The 16,271-nt window shown below is 37.0% G+C and overlaps 1 pseudogene; it reads right to left on the bottom strand.

Annotated features, from left to right (window-relative positions):
• Positions 1 to 2,525: 2,525 nt before the first annotated feature.
• On the bottom strand, positions 2,526 to 16,016 carry LOC124392598 (annotated as a pseudogene).
• Between the last annotated feature and the right edge of the window lie 255 nt (positions 16,017 to 16,271).

Genomic DNA, 16,271 nt, shown 5'->3' with positions numbered 1-16,271 from the left:
GGGGGGTGTTTGGTGGACCATCAGACGCCTAGAGAAGCATAACAAGCTGTCCCTCTGATCTCTAGGCTGACAGAGTGGAACATGTGTGTTTGTGTGTGTCTGTGTGTGTGGTAAGTGGAGGGTGGTTTCTCGCAGCAGATGTAAGAACTTCCTGAGTGTTGGTGTTCACAAAGTGTCTCAGTCACCTCACAGCTGTGTTGCTGTGAGCACCAGCTGGCCAACCACAGACATCGAGGCAGCTGGGGGAGGGAGCAGTACTCGAGATGAGACACCCCCAACACACACACACACACACACACACACACACACACACACACACACACACACACACACACACACACACACACATTGACTCATCCTTCTCAATTCATTTAATTTCAGTTTCCACTTCGTTAACATTCGATGAATAAGATATATTTAGGTTACGGTCGAATCAGTTTTCTTTTGTTGTGTATATATATATATATATATATATATATATATATATATATATATATATATATATATATATATATACATATCTTTCATAAATATGAAATAGGCACAAATACACAGTGTCACGTCACATTGATCTTCTTCTATTCTTTAAATACAATGCATTAGTTTCCAAATTACTTTTTGCTTGCACTTCTCTACACAGTATCTTCGATGTCGCTTATCACAAGATTACAGCGTTATTATCTTCCTGACTGTGAAGTGAGAATTGTGTAAGATCCTCTGGTCGATGAAGCTTAAAGTTTGTCATTTCCATATACAAACAGAGCAAAACAGAGAATTACAATTTCTAAAAAATATATGAACAACCAAGAAACGAAACAGACACTATTACAGTACAGCAACAGCGTGAATCCTCTCTGGTCTCTTGCAATCAATATAAAACAAATATGTAATCAAATAAATAATTTTGTGATGTTGAAATTTATAGATGCTATTCAGAAAAATTCAGCCAAGTGCATTTTAAAACATTGTAATCCAAACCGTATTTTACATGGAAAAATACTGAAACTGTGCGTATATTGACAATATATATAAAATATATATAATATATACATACTGACAATATGTCTAAACATTCTGACGATCTTGTTTGTGAACAATGACAAAAGGACTTGTGATTTTGATGGTGATTATGAATTGGTTTAACCATTTTGTATTCAATAACTTGTGCAATGAACTGATGTTTTGGGGGTTTAGACTATTCAGGTGAGAACCAGTATAATATCTTTTTGTATCAACATGACAAACAGTGGATAATGTAGGAAATTGCAGACACTTGTACACAGTTAATTAAATGAATGTACGAAAGCATATTAGATTTTTATTTAAAGCAACGAGAAACTACTTTCATGATGTGTGCAGGTGAAACTACATGATGTGGAGGTTGAGCAAGTAGTTTTGAGAATTTCATTTCTGATCGATTTTTTTTGGTTTGTAAATGTGCCTTGAATTGATCAATTCTGCAGAAGAATCTTGAATGTCACTAACGAAGGGGAATGTGCAGCATCAAGATCTACATCAGGAAATGCTGAAACTGTGCGCCGTCATACTGGCAACATGACTAAACATTTTGACGATCTTGTTCGTGAACAATGACAAAAGGACTTGTCATTCTGATGGGAATGAGATGTTCATTGACACAAATACTTACCTTCAAAAGATGAACTAAGGATTTTGAGAAAAGTACAGGCTTTTGCAAGAAATCCAATGTGCTGTTTAGAGAAATGCACCTGAGAAAAAACTGTAATACAGCAGATAAAACTGTCTCCTCATAAGAACCTTGTTTGGAAATGTTTAAATGAAAATTGCCTAACAAATGCCCTTTAGATTTTCAATATAAGTCAATTAGGTTTATTCTTTCTTCATGTTGGTCTTCAGTACAGGAACATGTACTCAATTATTTAAATGCAACAATCCCACAAGCACTATATTTTAAAGATCTTTTAAATATCTTCCTATTGCACCTCTGAACACAGACTGATGGAAATCATTAGAGAAATTTGAACATTAACTCGTTATTATCAAACCAATGAACCAGTGTAAATAATTAGGATTGATGGAATGATGGAATTAGGATTGATGATATCCAAATGGTCTCTACTAATGTCCAGAAGAAACCAATATGTTATGTACAACTTCTCAACACTGGTCCATAATGGTATCAGACATAACAGGCCATCAATAGAAGGCAATAAATAGATGGCAATAAATCAGACCATTACAGTTTTCATTAAAACCTGTGAAAGTTACACCTGGATCCAACAAACAGTTTAAAAATAAGGAAGAGCCAAAAACTTCAGAGTTTGTGTGTGTGTGTGTGTGTGTGTGTGTGTGTGTGTGTGTGTGTGTGTGTGTATGTGTGTGTGGATTACAGGGATGTGTAAGGCTGGTTGTATGAATCTGAGGTGTGTGTGAGTGTGTGTAATTGCGAATTACAGGGATGTGTAAGGCTGGCTAAAGGGATGTAAGGTGTGACATACAGTAGTGTGTGACTCCTGGTGTGAACTGGTGGTATATAATGATCTTCCTCACTCTGGGAAACTGTCACAGCTTTCCTTGTGCCTAAAGTCACAGCTCTCATGCTCTCGCAACCTGTTTACATCCTGTGTGTTAACCAGTAGACCACACACCCTCAAACACACGCTAATATGTACTATTGAAGACATTATTTGACATTATCACTCTCTAAAGGCTCAAAGGCCTGAATTTAATGAATATAAAAGAGTGGCTAATTAGTAGGTTAAGAACATCACAGTGAACACCTGTAAGTATTTTGGGAGCCTTAAGTTTGGTGTAAGCAGTGATTTGTGTAGTTTCAATCTGTGGATGAACAGTTTTAAACATTTACAAGTCCCCATTTGGTGTTATAATAACCTTCAGTCTTCTGGGAAGATATTACACTATATATGGATTTCCACTGCAGAGATTTATGCTTATTCAGCCACAAGGCATTAGTAAAGTCAGGTACTGATGTAGGTGAGGTGAGAAGGCCTGGAGTGCAGTCAGTGCTGTGATTCATCCCAATGGTGTTCAGTAGGGTTGAGGTCAGAGCTCTATAGAAGGCCATTCAAGATCTTCTACTCTAATCCATGTAAACCATATCTTAATAGAACTCAAATTGTGCATATGGCCAAAGGCAAGCTGGAACATGTTTGGATCTCTGGGTTGAAGTGCGTTTAATTTCAGGTAAATTTACAACTGTGTGCCTCTTTGTAATAACATTTTGGGAAAAAACACAAAAGTCATGTTTCAAATACGTTTGTCCAGTTTTCCACTTTTGACTAGGAAACAACGGTTGAAAATGAAGTGATATTGAGATTTTGAGAATTTTTATCTTCTGAGGTTAGTTGCAACATAAATTGCTGGTTGACACCTCCTGAATGTGTGCATTAATGCACCTTGAAGACATGCTACTGGTCTTTGTTTGGAGGTGTGAAGCTTCAGCAGTGAAGTGTAGATGAGGTGTGAGCTCATAGGAAGAGGTTTTATGGGGTGTGATGAGATCCGCTGGTTTTAAAACCCCATAACTGGTTTTAAAACATCCATGATCCTGTTTTCTGCATGCATTATTAGTATGGAGAACTAACATACAACTAGAAATAATAACATAAATCCCCCCTCTTTGCCAAGGGTTTACCTTCTATGTTCAGATCTGGGGGCATCATTTGGGGCAGCACAAAATATATCAGATTCATGCAACACCCTGTTCAGTCTTCCCTGTACCCGAAAATATCCATAAATGGTCAATGAAAATGAACTCATACATATTTAAATTTGATGTGTCCTATGCATTGTTGAATGAAGTCCAATAAATGTCAATTTACAGCATTTGCCAGACACCCAGCATGACTTAAACTGAGCCTTGCTCTAGGGCCCAGCAGTGGCAGCTTGGTGGAGGTGGGATTTGAACTTGTGACCTTCCGATCCAAAGTCCAATGCCTTAACTACTGAGCTACGAAATCCTCTGGCCTTATATCCATTTGCAGTCTCACACCTATGTGGTCGGCAGAAATGTAAATTGGTTAACCATGTTGCTATTAAGGGAAATATGGATGGGGAGTCCATTACTGGTTCTGTTTAGTCCAGGAATTTCCCATTTAATGCATCAAGACTACAACATTTTACCTAAAACAAGCCAATGATGTACTGCACATATGGCCACTCCTGTGTGCCGTGTGGTTCAGGGGATTAAAAAGACATTCCTTTAGCAAACTGCTGTAAGTTGATGTAACTCGATTCCTTCTCACTAGCAACATGAATTTATTATGGACCTTTTGGCAAAATCTTGCTTTGTTGTTAGCCTTGGTAACCTAAGATTTCTGGTACATCTACCAAATCTTGTAATTTGTAGATGGGTGTCGGTACGGGTTTTTATTCCAACCAAGTAGAAGTCCCACTTGAGTTTACTGAAAGTCAAGATCAACTTAGTCAAACAGGTGGAATCAGTTGTATGATGAATTGAAGTGAACACCTGCATCTTCACCAGCGTTTTTGAGAATAAGACTGAGCTAGCAACACCTTTGAGCAGGCTTGTTGAAGTTGCTAGAATAACCCCTCTTTCAAACCATCTGATTCACTCTTGAAGTAATGTTTTGCCACAAATCCAAGGGTAAGTGCACTGCTCAGACCATTTTACAGTTTGCAGTAAATGGCTTTTGGAAATCTAAATCAGCTCATATGTTGTAAATCATTTCTATCAAAGACATTTGGATGGTCTCAAAAAACTTGAACTAAAGACTATTCCCAAAAAAGCCACTGAGCCATAGAGAGCACCTTCAGGTAACATATTTATATATTTGTGAACGTGTGTAATTACTTAGACATTTAAAGCAATAAATAGTCGAAATACATAAATATACAATACATAGGTGCATGCTTAACCACTTGATAATCTACAAAAGAAAAACTAAAGCTTCTAAAATAATCCTGTCCCACATTTCTGCTTCTGCATTACTTTTATATGATGTACAGTATAACCTGGGAGAGCACTGAGCTGTGTATTTATCTGTCAGGCTCTTTAGTGGGACCATACACGTATGATGTTTTGGAGACAAGGTGAAAAAAAGCATGATTAAGATGGTTGTTCATGTGCAGAGGAGGGATATAGAGTATATTGGTAGAAGACTAGTGAAGATCGAGCTGGCAGGCAAGAGGAAAAGAGGAAGGACGAGGCTTACGGGTGTGGTGAGGAAAGACATGCAGGTGGATGGTTTAAAAGTGTATTTTATGTAGTGATATAGAGATGGATGATCTGCTGTGGCAACCCTAACAGGAGCAGTTTGAAATAATAAGAATAAGCTCTTCCCATCATTTCCAGCTGCTTCTAAAATAATGTGTATAGCTCCTCACAAGGGTGAATTTTTTATTTATTTATTTATTTATTTTTTTAAATTTACACCTTATTTCCACTCCAAGGTTTATAAATCCAGATCTCTGTGTTGGAGAGATGCATACACATATTATAGGCCCATTATAAATTAGGTCCCTGGTGTTAAAGCGTCTGACCATCTGCTCGGCTGAAATAAGAAATGACACAAAGCCTATGAGGCTTTCACTAAAAATTAATCACACATCACTTGTCATATACACTCTATAGGCAAAAGTATGGGAACACCTTTTTTTTCAGCCATATGTGGTTCTTTCCCAAACTGTTACCACTAAGTTGGAGGCACACAATTGTATCTGATGTCACTGGGAGCAGTACCATTAAGCGAGCTCTATGAAGGTTTAGTTTGCATGGGTTGGAGTGGAAGATCTTGAGTGGCCTGCTGTACACTTTAATCCTAATGAACACTATTGGAACTGAAACTGGATCAGATGAACTGGAACGCTGATGGCACCGCAGGTCTCCTCACTTCTCCTACATCAGTACCTGACTTTACTAACACCCTTGGTCAAATTAGCACAAGTCTCCACAAGCACACTCCTAAGTCTAGTGGAAAATCTTCCTATTAGAGTGGAGGTTACTATAACATTAACAGGGACTAAATGTAGAACGGACTGTTCATAAATCACATACGAATCTTATGGTCAGGTGTCCACAAAATTGTATATTGTACCTGTTGCATTCTCTTTCCTTCATACAGTTAACTCCTGAATTATTGGCACTATACTGTACTGTAAAAAAAAAAAAAAGAAAAAAAAAAATTCAGTAAGTGATATACAGGTGTCAGCGAACCACCAGCCATGCCTCCCTCCAAGGCTCACACCCAGCCTCTCTCTGCTCTAATCACCTACACCTGTTTCCCATTTACCTTTCCCCTTTATAAGGTCCCAATTCCCCCGCACTCATGGTCAGATCTACTCGTTGCTACAATAGATGACCTGGACTTCCATGCTCCTGGCTACGCTTAGTATGAAGTGCTCAATAAAATTTTGTGTTTGCTTGTTAACAGAGGTGGGAAGTAACGGAGTACAAATACTTCGTTACTGTACTTAAGTAGATTTTTCTGGTATCAGTACTTTACTCCACAAGTTTATTTTTCAGACAACTTTTTACTTTTACTCATTACATTTTTACACAAATATCTGTACTTTCTACTTCTTACATTTTCAAAACAGACTCGTTACTTTAGTTTTAATCCATTGATTTGGTGAAATATATTATTTTATTTTCACTGCGCGCCGATTTCAGCCGAACAACCGCTTTCCTGTTACTGCGCGTTCAATCCGCTGGTGTATAAAGTCCTGACTCTCACTCTTTATGAAGATAAGAATCAGCAGGCAGAAGGCAGTAAGAAGTTTAGGGTTAATGTGGATGAGACAGAGGGAGTCAGTGATGTAAACATGACTGAGAACAGACACATTCATGATCATCATCATCTTTTCTCTGCTTGTGTTCTGTATGTGGATGTTCAGCCTAGATACATTCATTAGGTAACAACATTTTTAATTCGTTTTGTATTTATATATGTTTGGCTGTCAAAATTACGTCACAAAATGTTATTAACACGCTATCAATTCAGCGCGCATTTCTGTTTTTACCATTTTTATAAAACAAATGTAAAAAAAAATCTAAATATAAAAGAGGTGAAATTAAAACCCCCTGCATTTAATCTCAAATCAAACACCAAATCCGCCATTTAACCCTCTGGGTGGCGTTTTGTGGTTTTTCCTCATAATGGTGACACGAACTTAAATTACTGTCTTTATTGATCGTACAGATAAAAACAATACATCATTCAAATCTGTAAAATGTCTATGATTATATATAAAAGCTTCTTGACTTGAAGCGGTGCAGTTTCTCCGGTATCACCTCATTAAATGTCCGTGTGGAAACATAGCAAAGACACTTAATGATGTCCACACGTCTCTGCACTGTTATAGCCTTTATATTTAATCACTGTACATATGCTTACATACATATCACATGCTGTACATATGCTACATATTTATCTGCACTATTTGCCCGATTGCTACTTTTTGCACTTCTGGTAGATGCCAAACTGCATTTCGTTGCTGTGAACCTGTACTATGCAATGACAATAAAGATCTATCTATCTATCTATCTATCTATCTATCTATCTATCTATCTATCTATCTATCTATCTATCTATCTATCTATCTATCTATCTATCTATCTATCTAATTAATCTGTCTGTCTGTCTGTCTGTCTGTCTGTCTGTCTGTCTGTCTATCTATCTATCTATCTATCTATCTATCTCTCTATCTCTCTATCTATCTATCTATCTATCTATCTATCTATCTATCTATCTATCTATCTATCTATCATGATGTAAGGTCCAGTTAACAGCTAAAACAGGTAGAAGTAATAACTACTTTTTACTTAAGTACATGTCAGAGCCAAGACTTCTTTACTTTCATTTAAGTAAAAATGTTTAATCAGTACTTCAACTTTTACCCGAGTATTTTAAAACATGAGTATCTGTACTTCTACTTAAGTAAAGGATGTGTGTACTTTTGCCACCTCTGCTTGTTAAGTTTCAATAAAGACATTGTCGTTTACTCCCGGTTTCTGACGCCTGGTCTATATCCAGGACAACAGGGATGCATTATAGGTTTTTTTTTGCATACTGTTTAATATTAATGAACCCCTTTGTGCCGCAAAACACTTGTATCCAAATTATTGGCACCTTTACATTTAAAATTGGGTGAACACATACACATACACATATGCAAATCTATCTTCTTTGCAATGATTATTTAGTAGAATAGAATAGAATAGAATTTGAAAAACATATAGATGTGCAACTGAACGCCATATGCCCTGAAAATGAACTGAAGTAAAACCCACGTGACATTATGGGGATAACGTGTTATCACAAAAGACTACTTATTCATATAAGATAATCATATCTGAAATGTAATCCGATTTGTTGGGAAAGTGAAAGTGAAAATAGGTTAATCATGTGTGGTGGGGGAAAGAAAATCAAATCAAATGAAGAAAATGGCGGAAAAAAAAGCATAGGCACATGGACATCTTTGGAAGAGAGAATTTAATATTATTACAGACTGCTAGGCAAAATTATTTTTTTTTAAAATATGACTCCAACTTCCTCAAAAGCTGGAATATATGCAAATAATTATATTGAATTGTGCTGTTATGTATGATGAAAAAAAAAGGTTTTTTTGAACATTGATTTTTAACTTGTTCAGATCGACATTCATGAAAGCAGATATTCATCAAACAACTCACATATCTGTCAGATTACTTCACATATTTATCTTATTTATCCTTTTTCTTTACTCAATTATATATAAATAAATATATATTTAAAATAGTTATTAATGTATTAATTATTGGTACATTGGTACAGTACCTGTCACCCTTTATGGTTTTTGAGGCAAATACATTTTCCCTTTTCCTTATAAGCAACAATCTAGGTCAAAGGCAAAAAAACACAAGAATCGGACAGTGAACAAGAAAATAGTCAGAAAGAAATCTCCAACTAGTGAAGAACACCTGTGGTGTTTTTCAAGAGGCAAAGTATTTCAGCTGAATTTTTGGAGAAACAAACTGTCTTGATGCTGAGAGTCTGTAAACTACTCATGCTAAGGGAGGATTTTTGAATGAAAATATAGTGGACATTTATATATTTTTTTCGTCCATATAAATCTTTATAGTGTTATCTTACCCAGGTTGTTGCATAGAAACAAAAGAAACATGCACGTGTCTCTCAAAAACTATAAAAGACTGTGACTGTGTACATGCATTTAGACAATACATGCATTTAGACAATGTTCTTTTAAAAAATAACACCATTTACACCCATTTGAAGAAATCTAATCAACAGAATATCTCTTGAACTGTTGTCCTCTAGAGGGCGCTACTTTCCTGAACTGTCTCAACCTATCAATGTGCAAAGATGAGATGTTCTGGAAATACTGTTCATTTTAAGCTCCAGTGTCAAAACTACAGCCACCAGATTCCTCTCAGAGTCTACAGCAACTGTGAAAATTATATATTTTCTTTTTCCCTTCACTTATAGAGTAGTAGTAGCTCAATGGTTAAGATGTTAGACTTTTGATCAGAAGGTCATGAGTTCAAATCCCTGCACTGCTAAACTGTCACTGCTGGGCCCTTGAGCATGGTTTGTACCCCTTAATGGCTCAGTTGTGTTAAAGAGATAAACTGAATATGAATTGTTCTGCCGTACATAGAAATGGTGCAATATCCCTTTTCCCCCTTGTACTCATTCTAAAATATCAAATAAAATCCAATTTTATGTCAGATATACATTTATACAGGGTACAACATATACAAAAAAAAAAAAGAAAAAAATATATATCAAATATTTTTATATATAATAAAAATATAAAGTATAAACTATAAAGTATAAAATACAAGTATAAAGTGTATGATCTGGGTGCATGAATGTATGCATGTGTTTATATGTAGATACCATGTACTTGACCACACTCAGGGAGTAGGGGATGCCGCCAAGCTCACGACAGTTCTGGATATGTTTCCTCTCTGGGTCTCCTGGAACCATTACAAACATCTGAGGCTCTGCCTGCAAAAAAAACCCCAAAAAACAAACAAACAAAAAAACAGAAATCTTCATATAGTGCAATTTATTCTGGCATTAAGTTTGGTTGCAATTGCTTTAAGCCTCCTCCGTTTGCAGGAGCTATAAACACTTATTCAGCAGATCAGACATTCTGTCATTAAATCCCTCGGCAAAGAATGCTGGATTTAATGCTACGAAGCGCTGACCCTGGAGCACAGGGAAGTTGTAATGGTACATACAAATCACTTAAGAGCAGTGTAAGAAAAGGTAATTGAAAATATAGGTATTTGCCCATTTGTGTCTGTGTGTATCTTTGGTGCTTTAGTAAAAGATGTGAGCCTAAATACCAGGTTTGCCCTGCGGTCAGTCATTCTCCATGTGCGTATGTATTTGCGTATGTATTTGTGATCCCACAGAACATCTCCACCATTAGTGCCAGGCCATAACCCTTATAACCTCCTAACACACACACACACACACACACACACACACACACACACACACACACACACACACACACACACACACACACACACAAAACATTTGACTTTTAAGCATACATCACCCAGCTAAAACAGTTGAACATGGAAAAATACACAGTATATGGAATGAAACACCAGGGGGCAGGCTGGTGTAGGTGAAAAAATGGCAGTGTTACTTTGCACTGTGCCTGAAACAATAGTTGCACAATCCAATTTATATCTAAAAACACAGCCACTTTACTTCCATTTGTTATTTTACACTGTTTAAAATGTTTTGATAATGTATGTTCTGCACTGCTACTTTCATTAAACTCAAGTCTACTGTTTTAGAGCAGTCATTACGGGCATTAAGCTCTGCCTAAACAACAACAAAAAGAGAAAGATTATAGTAAGATAAGAGAAAGTTTAATACTTTTCTTTTAGATTTAATAATTAATCATGCGTGTGCCTACCTTTCCGAGAGCAACAGCTGAGGTTGCCATGTCCAACTCAAAGCTGTCTCCATCCTTTGCAGGAGCTGCTACACTAATAGGGTTTGTCCCCAGTGCACACTTTGCACAGAACACACAAAAAGTGTGATTTAATTGTGTATTGTATACTAATGCTATGCTTTGATTTTTCCTATTATACTCCACTTTGATTTGCATGTTGTCTTGTCCTATAGTTTTGTATTATTCGCTTTTGCCAAAACAAATATTGTTTTCTTTCCTTTTCAACCAGCAATAGTACTGATATTAGTCAAATGTGTACAACAATCTTCTGGTTTTTCATTAAATCTAAGGGGCAAACAACCAGTTTTGGTGAGCTGCACATACATAAGCTACAAAACAAAATTTCAGCCAAAGGGATTTAAGAGTGATTTGCAGTTTCACTCACGTTTCATAGCTCAGATGCACTTTCATTTCATTGATTGCGCTTACATATTTGCATATTATATTATTACATAAACAGAAGAGGATAAATGAAAAAGAAGAAAAACAGGTAAAATTACAATAGTGTGTCCATGCATATTGGCAAATTTGACCCCACAATAACCTAATAATAACCTAATAAACTATTATTTAAACCTAATAATGATTAATATCCATCCATCCATCCATCCATCCATCCATCCATCCATCCATCCATCCATCCATTCATCCATCCATCCATCCATCCATCCATCCATCCATCTTTCAATCCATCGTTGTGTTTTCCAACACTGCTACTGATAATTTTAACCTAATAAAGATTGACCTACACACCCATCCATTTATCCATGCATTTATACATCCATACATCTATCCTTCCATGCTACCTGAACATTAACATCAAGTCTTTTCCTAACAGCACACAGACAATATCTGCGTGTTTAAACTGAAAATGCCAGTACTGGAGCGGAGATCATTTACTTGCACTGTTTTGGGGGAATATAGAATTAGTGTATTGCCATTAGAAAGCCCATGTGTTGTGTTAACATGTCATATCAGTGTCATGTCAAGGTTGTGATGTAATAACACCGGTGGATGAAGTACACAAACCATGTATTTTTTTAAAGTAGAGATACACTCTGTAAACTATTACTCCAGTAAAAGTGCTCCCTTTTATACTTTCATTAGAGTAAAAAGTATTTGCCTTTAAATGTACTCAAGTATCGAAAGTACTATGATTTATTATGTCTATAATGTTCCTATTATCATTCTTGTCACAAAACTCTTTGCTTAATAAACTCAGTTTATGTGAAAAGACTCTAATGTTACTCTCAGCAAAACAATCTATCAATAGAATAATATTAATGAGTCAAACACTGATTGATATCTATTAAAATGATTATGAGCCCAAAACCTTCTTTTTAACTAATTCAAAATAATCATGTAAAATAAGGCCACCGGTGTTGTTGCGAGTTCGAGTCTGGAGTTTCTACCATCATTTATTCCTCTCTAAATGTTCTGCTTGCTGTTGAACTGATGCTGAACTGTATGTGGTTATAAGTAGATACCACCAAGCGCCAAACAAAACAAGTTCAAATAATAGCGAGTGCTCTACACTGATTGGTGGCTTGCTGTGTGTTCGACCAGTTAGGTTTTTATCCACTCATAAAAAAAAAACTTTTTGATTTAGAGATATTTGACTTTGAAATGTTAAAGTAAACATCTCCCCAAATGGAAATAATCCATTAATATATTAATTAATATTCATAATATAGGACTGTTAAAAAGCTGTAAGGTGATGAATGCACACCTATTTACCTCGTGTTGGCACTATTAGAGGAGAATTGTTAGTGTAACACATCCCCTGTATACAACAATAGAAACATATGAGTTTGACAGTATTATTTAGTAATATGTAGGTTTAAACATACACTGTATATAAACTCCAATCATCATAGCAGAACATACACTATATGGACAAATGTATTTTTTAACACCTGACCATAAGATTAGTGCTTTTTAAACATTCCATGTTTAATCCCTATTTGCTCTTATTACATTCCTTTATTCACAAGTGTGTTATTAAAGTCAGGTAATGATGTAGGTGAGGTGAGAAGGCCTGGGGTGCAGACACTCTTCCAACTCATCTCAAAGGTGTTCAGTTGGGTTGGAGCTCTATAACTGATCTTCCTCTCCAACCCATGTAAACCATATTTTTTTAACAAGCACGCTTCGTGCATAGGGGCATTGTCATTCTGGAACAGGTTTGGTACTAGTACAAGTGAAGGAGAAAATCTATGCTACTACATTCAACTTTTTGATAACAGTTCAGGTGCAAAAGTACATACCGCTAGAAAATGTCAAGTGTCCCAATACTTTTGTCCATATAGTGTATCAGTGTGTAAAAAACAACAACAATGGTTACAGGTTTCTAGCCTCTAAACACACGCATATGCATTCTTTAGCTGAAGGCAACTAAATATTATTAATTTAATATTATAATCAAACTTACGATTTACACATTTTGTATTTTCATGGGTTTAATTTCTGTGTTTCTGTTATTTTTTTACCTTTTCACACTGTGCAAATTCAATAAAAAATGGATGGGGAGGAAAAACGGTTTAGTACACTTCAGTTTAGTTCTTACTAGAAAATAAAAATTATATGAAATGCTAAGAGCACAAGGAGGCCGCAGCAGTGTCTTATTGTAGACGTCTTCATTTTCTTGTACATTGTGAATAAAAGTGATCCCATACGTCAAACTCAAAGCCCCTGCGCCACTTCTCGCCAGTGGATCCATTATATTCGTGCTGAAAACTCCAATTCCAAAAAAGTTGGGGAAAATGTAAAGAAAAACAGAATGCAATGATTGCAAATCTCATAAATCCATATTTTCATATTAAATGTTTAAACATTTTAAGGAAAGATTAATTTGAATTTATAGAGGCTGCAATACGTCTCAAAAAGTTGAGTCAGGGCCAAGATTACAATTGTGCAGTGTCATCTTTTCTGTCTGTATACATCTTTGGAACTGAGGAGACCAGTTGTGGGAGAGGAATGTTGTCCAGTATGTGTGTCAACAGTTCTGGGTGTCCTTTGTGTCCCAACATTTTGTAACTGGGGTTATAATATATTTCTCATATGTAATATTATATTTCTGTATATATTTCAAACGTTTCTTATATTGTCTCACATTGGGTTCCCTGGTGGTCTAGTGGTTATGATGCAGCACTCTCACCGCTGCGACCTGGGTTCGTTTCTCGGTCAGGGAACCATCCCCAGCCACTCTCAGTGCCGGTCCCAAGCCTGGATAAATTGGGGAGGGTTGTGTTAGGAAGGGCATCCAGCGTAAAACGTGTGGAGGATCCGCTGTGGCGACCCCTAACGGGAGAAGCTGAAAGAAAGTTTATATTGTCTCACATTGTTTGTATAGTCTGTTTTGTCTTGTATAGTCCAAGCTAAATGTGTAGTGTTATTTATGTCTGTATTTTTGAGAGTCACTAATGGCTGAAACCAATTTCCTTGTGTGTGTCAACACACTTGGCCAATAAACCTGATTCTGATTCTGATTTCTATTATAAATGGCAAGGTTTGACCCTGTGGATGCTGCACGGTTTCTACACTTCATCCCTGAAACAATGCCCTATCTCCTCCTACAGGCTTCTCAAATGCTCTGCATGTTTGGATGTCCATCTGTGTGTGAGCAAAATCTCTCAGTGAGAAATATGAAGAAAAGCTTACACAGGAGCTCATGCACACCTTCATTCTATCCTGAGAGTTGCCCCAGCACAGAACCTAAAACCAAACATTGATGAATCGACAGACACAAAATGTTGAGAGCAGAATATACTGCATCTACATATAGTTTTCATTTTGGACTTTAATCCGTATCCTGCCTGTCATGTTTGGCTCTCTACATAGACCCAGTATATAAGTTCTGCCCCTTCTATGATTGAGATCAACACCACTACCACATGATGTGTTGGTGTGTGTGTGTGTGTGTGTGTGTGTGTGTGTGTGTGTGTGTGTGTGTCATGTGTGCGTGTGTGTAATACGCCACCCGATAAAGCATATTACATGCATTTACTGCATTTGGCAAACACCATTATTCAGAGCAACTTACAATTTTCTCACATATACAGCTGAGCAGTTAAGGGGTTAAGGGCCATGCTCAAAGGCCCAGCAGTGGCAGCTTAGTGGTGCTGGGATATGATCAAAGGTTCAACATTTTAACGACTGAGCTACCAGCTCCTAAAATAAAACCTTATACCCACTACTTTGCATTTACATTTACAGCATTTGGCAGAGACCCTTATCCAAAGCAACTTACACTTTATCTCCTTCATACAACTGAGCAGCTATGGGGTTAAGGGCCTTTCTCAATTGCCAGCTACATGAGCTGGCATTTGACTTAAGGCCCTTAACCCCATAGTGAGTCTTGTGTTTTTTTTTTGTTTGTGTAGCATGTGTTAGAGTGTGTGAGTGTGTGAGTTTCTATCAAATAGTGGTAGCTTAGTGGTTAAATCATTCCGATGCTTTAACCACTAAGCTACCACTATTTGATAGAAACTCACACACATGCATAGCAAAGACATATCTAACACATGCTACACAAACAAAAAACCCCCACAAGACTCACAATCATGTTTCTTTTAAGTGCTTGCATTTAATAATAGCCAGCAATGCCGTAATGGTTGGAGCCTGAACACACACACACACACACACACACACACACACACACACACACACACACACACACACACACTGTTAGATGCTGTGGTTACATTTTCTGTTTTACTAACTTCTCATTTAATGCCAGCACATGATACATTGTATTCTGACAGATTTCGCTGTAAATATTTATCTGCAAAAGTAACCCCAGCTCCTTCATAGAGGCAAAAATGTGGAAATAGACCCTTAGATCTATCATGACAAACTTGATCTTAGACACTCCTTGAGGATGAGCATCCTGAACCTGAGCCTCACGAGTGGGCGGTTCAAGGAGCGCAGATCTAGGATCAGCTGCAATCCGCCATCCTTTTTCAGAACCACGATGCCTGACTCTCTGACTAAGGGATGGCCCCTTTCATTAGGAGGGTGCGCACTTTTTGTTCCAGGACCACCGCCTGCTTGGGTCCCACCAGGGTGGGACACATCCCGTTGAACCGGGGAGGAGAGGACCCGAATTTAAAGAGAGTAACAATTTAATTCTACATAGGCTTGCTGTTGAGCACAACGAGGAAATGTGGCATGCATACACACAATCACAAATGTACACACGTACATATACCACAGACAATTTTAGAAATGCCAATTTGCCTACATTTGCATGACTTTGAACTCGAAGATTAAACCAGGCTACTTGGAGAAAACCCATTAAGCAATACAAACTGTACACACTCAGGGGCAGA

The sequence above is a fragment of the Silurus meridionalis genome, chromosome 10, assembly GCF_014805685.1.
Source record: "Silurus meridionalis isolate SWU-2019-XX chromosome 10, ASM1480568v1, whole genome shotgun sequence".
Taxonomy (NCBI): domain Eukaryota; kingdom Metazoa; phylum Chordata; class Actinopteri; order Siluriformes; family Siluridae; genus Silurus; species Silurus meridionalis.
The sequence above is the reverse complement of the archived record's forward strand: the minus strand, read 5'-3'. Positions and strand labels throughout refer to the sequence as shown.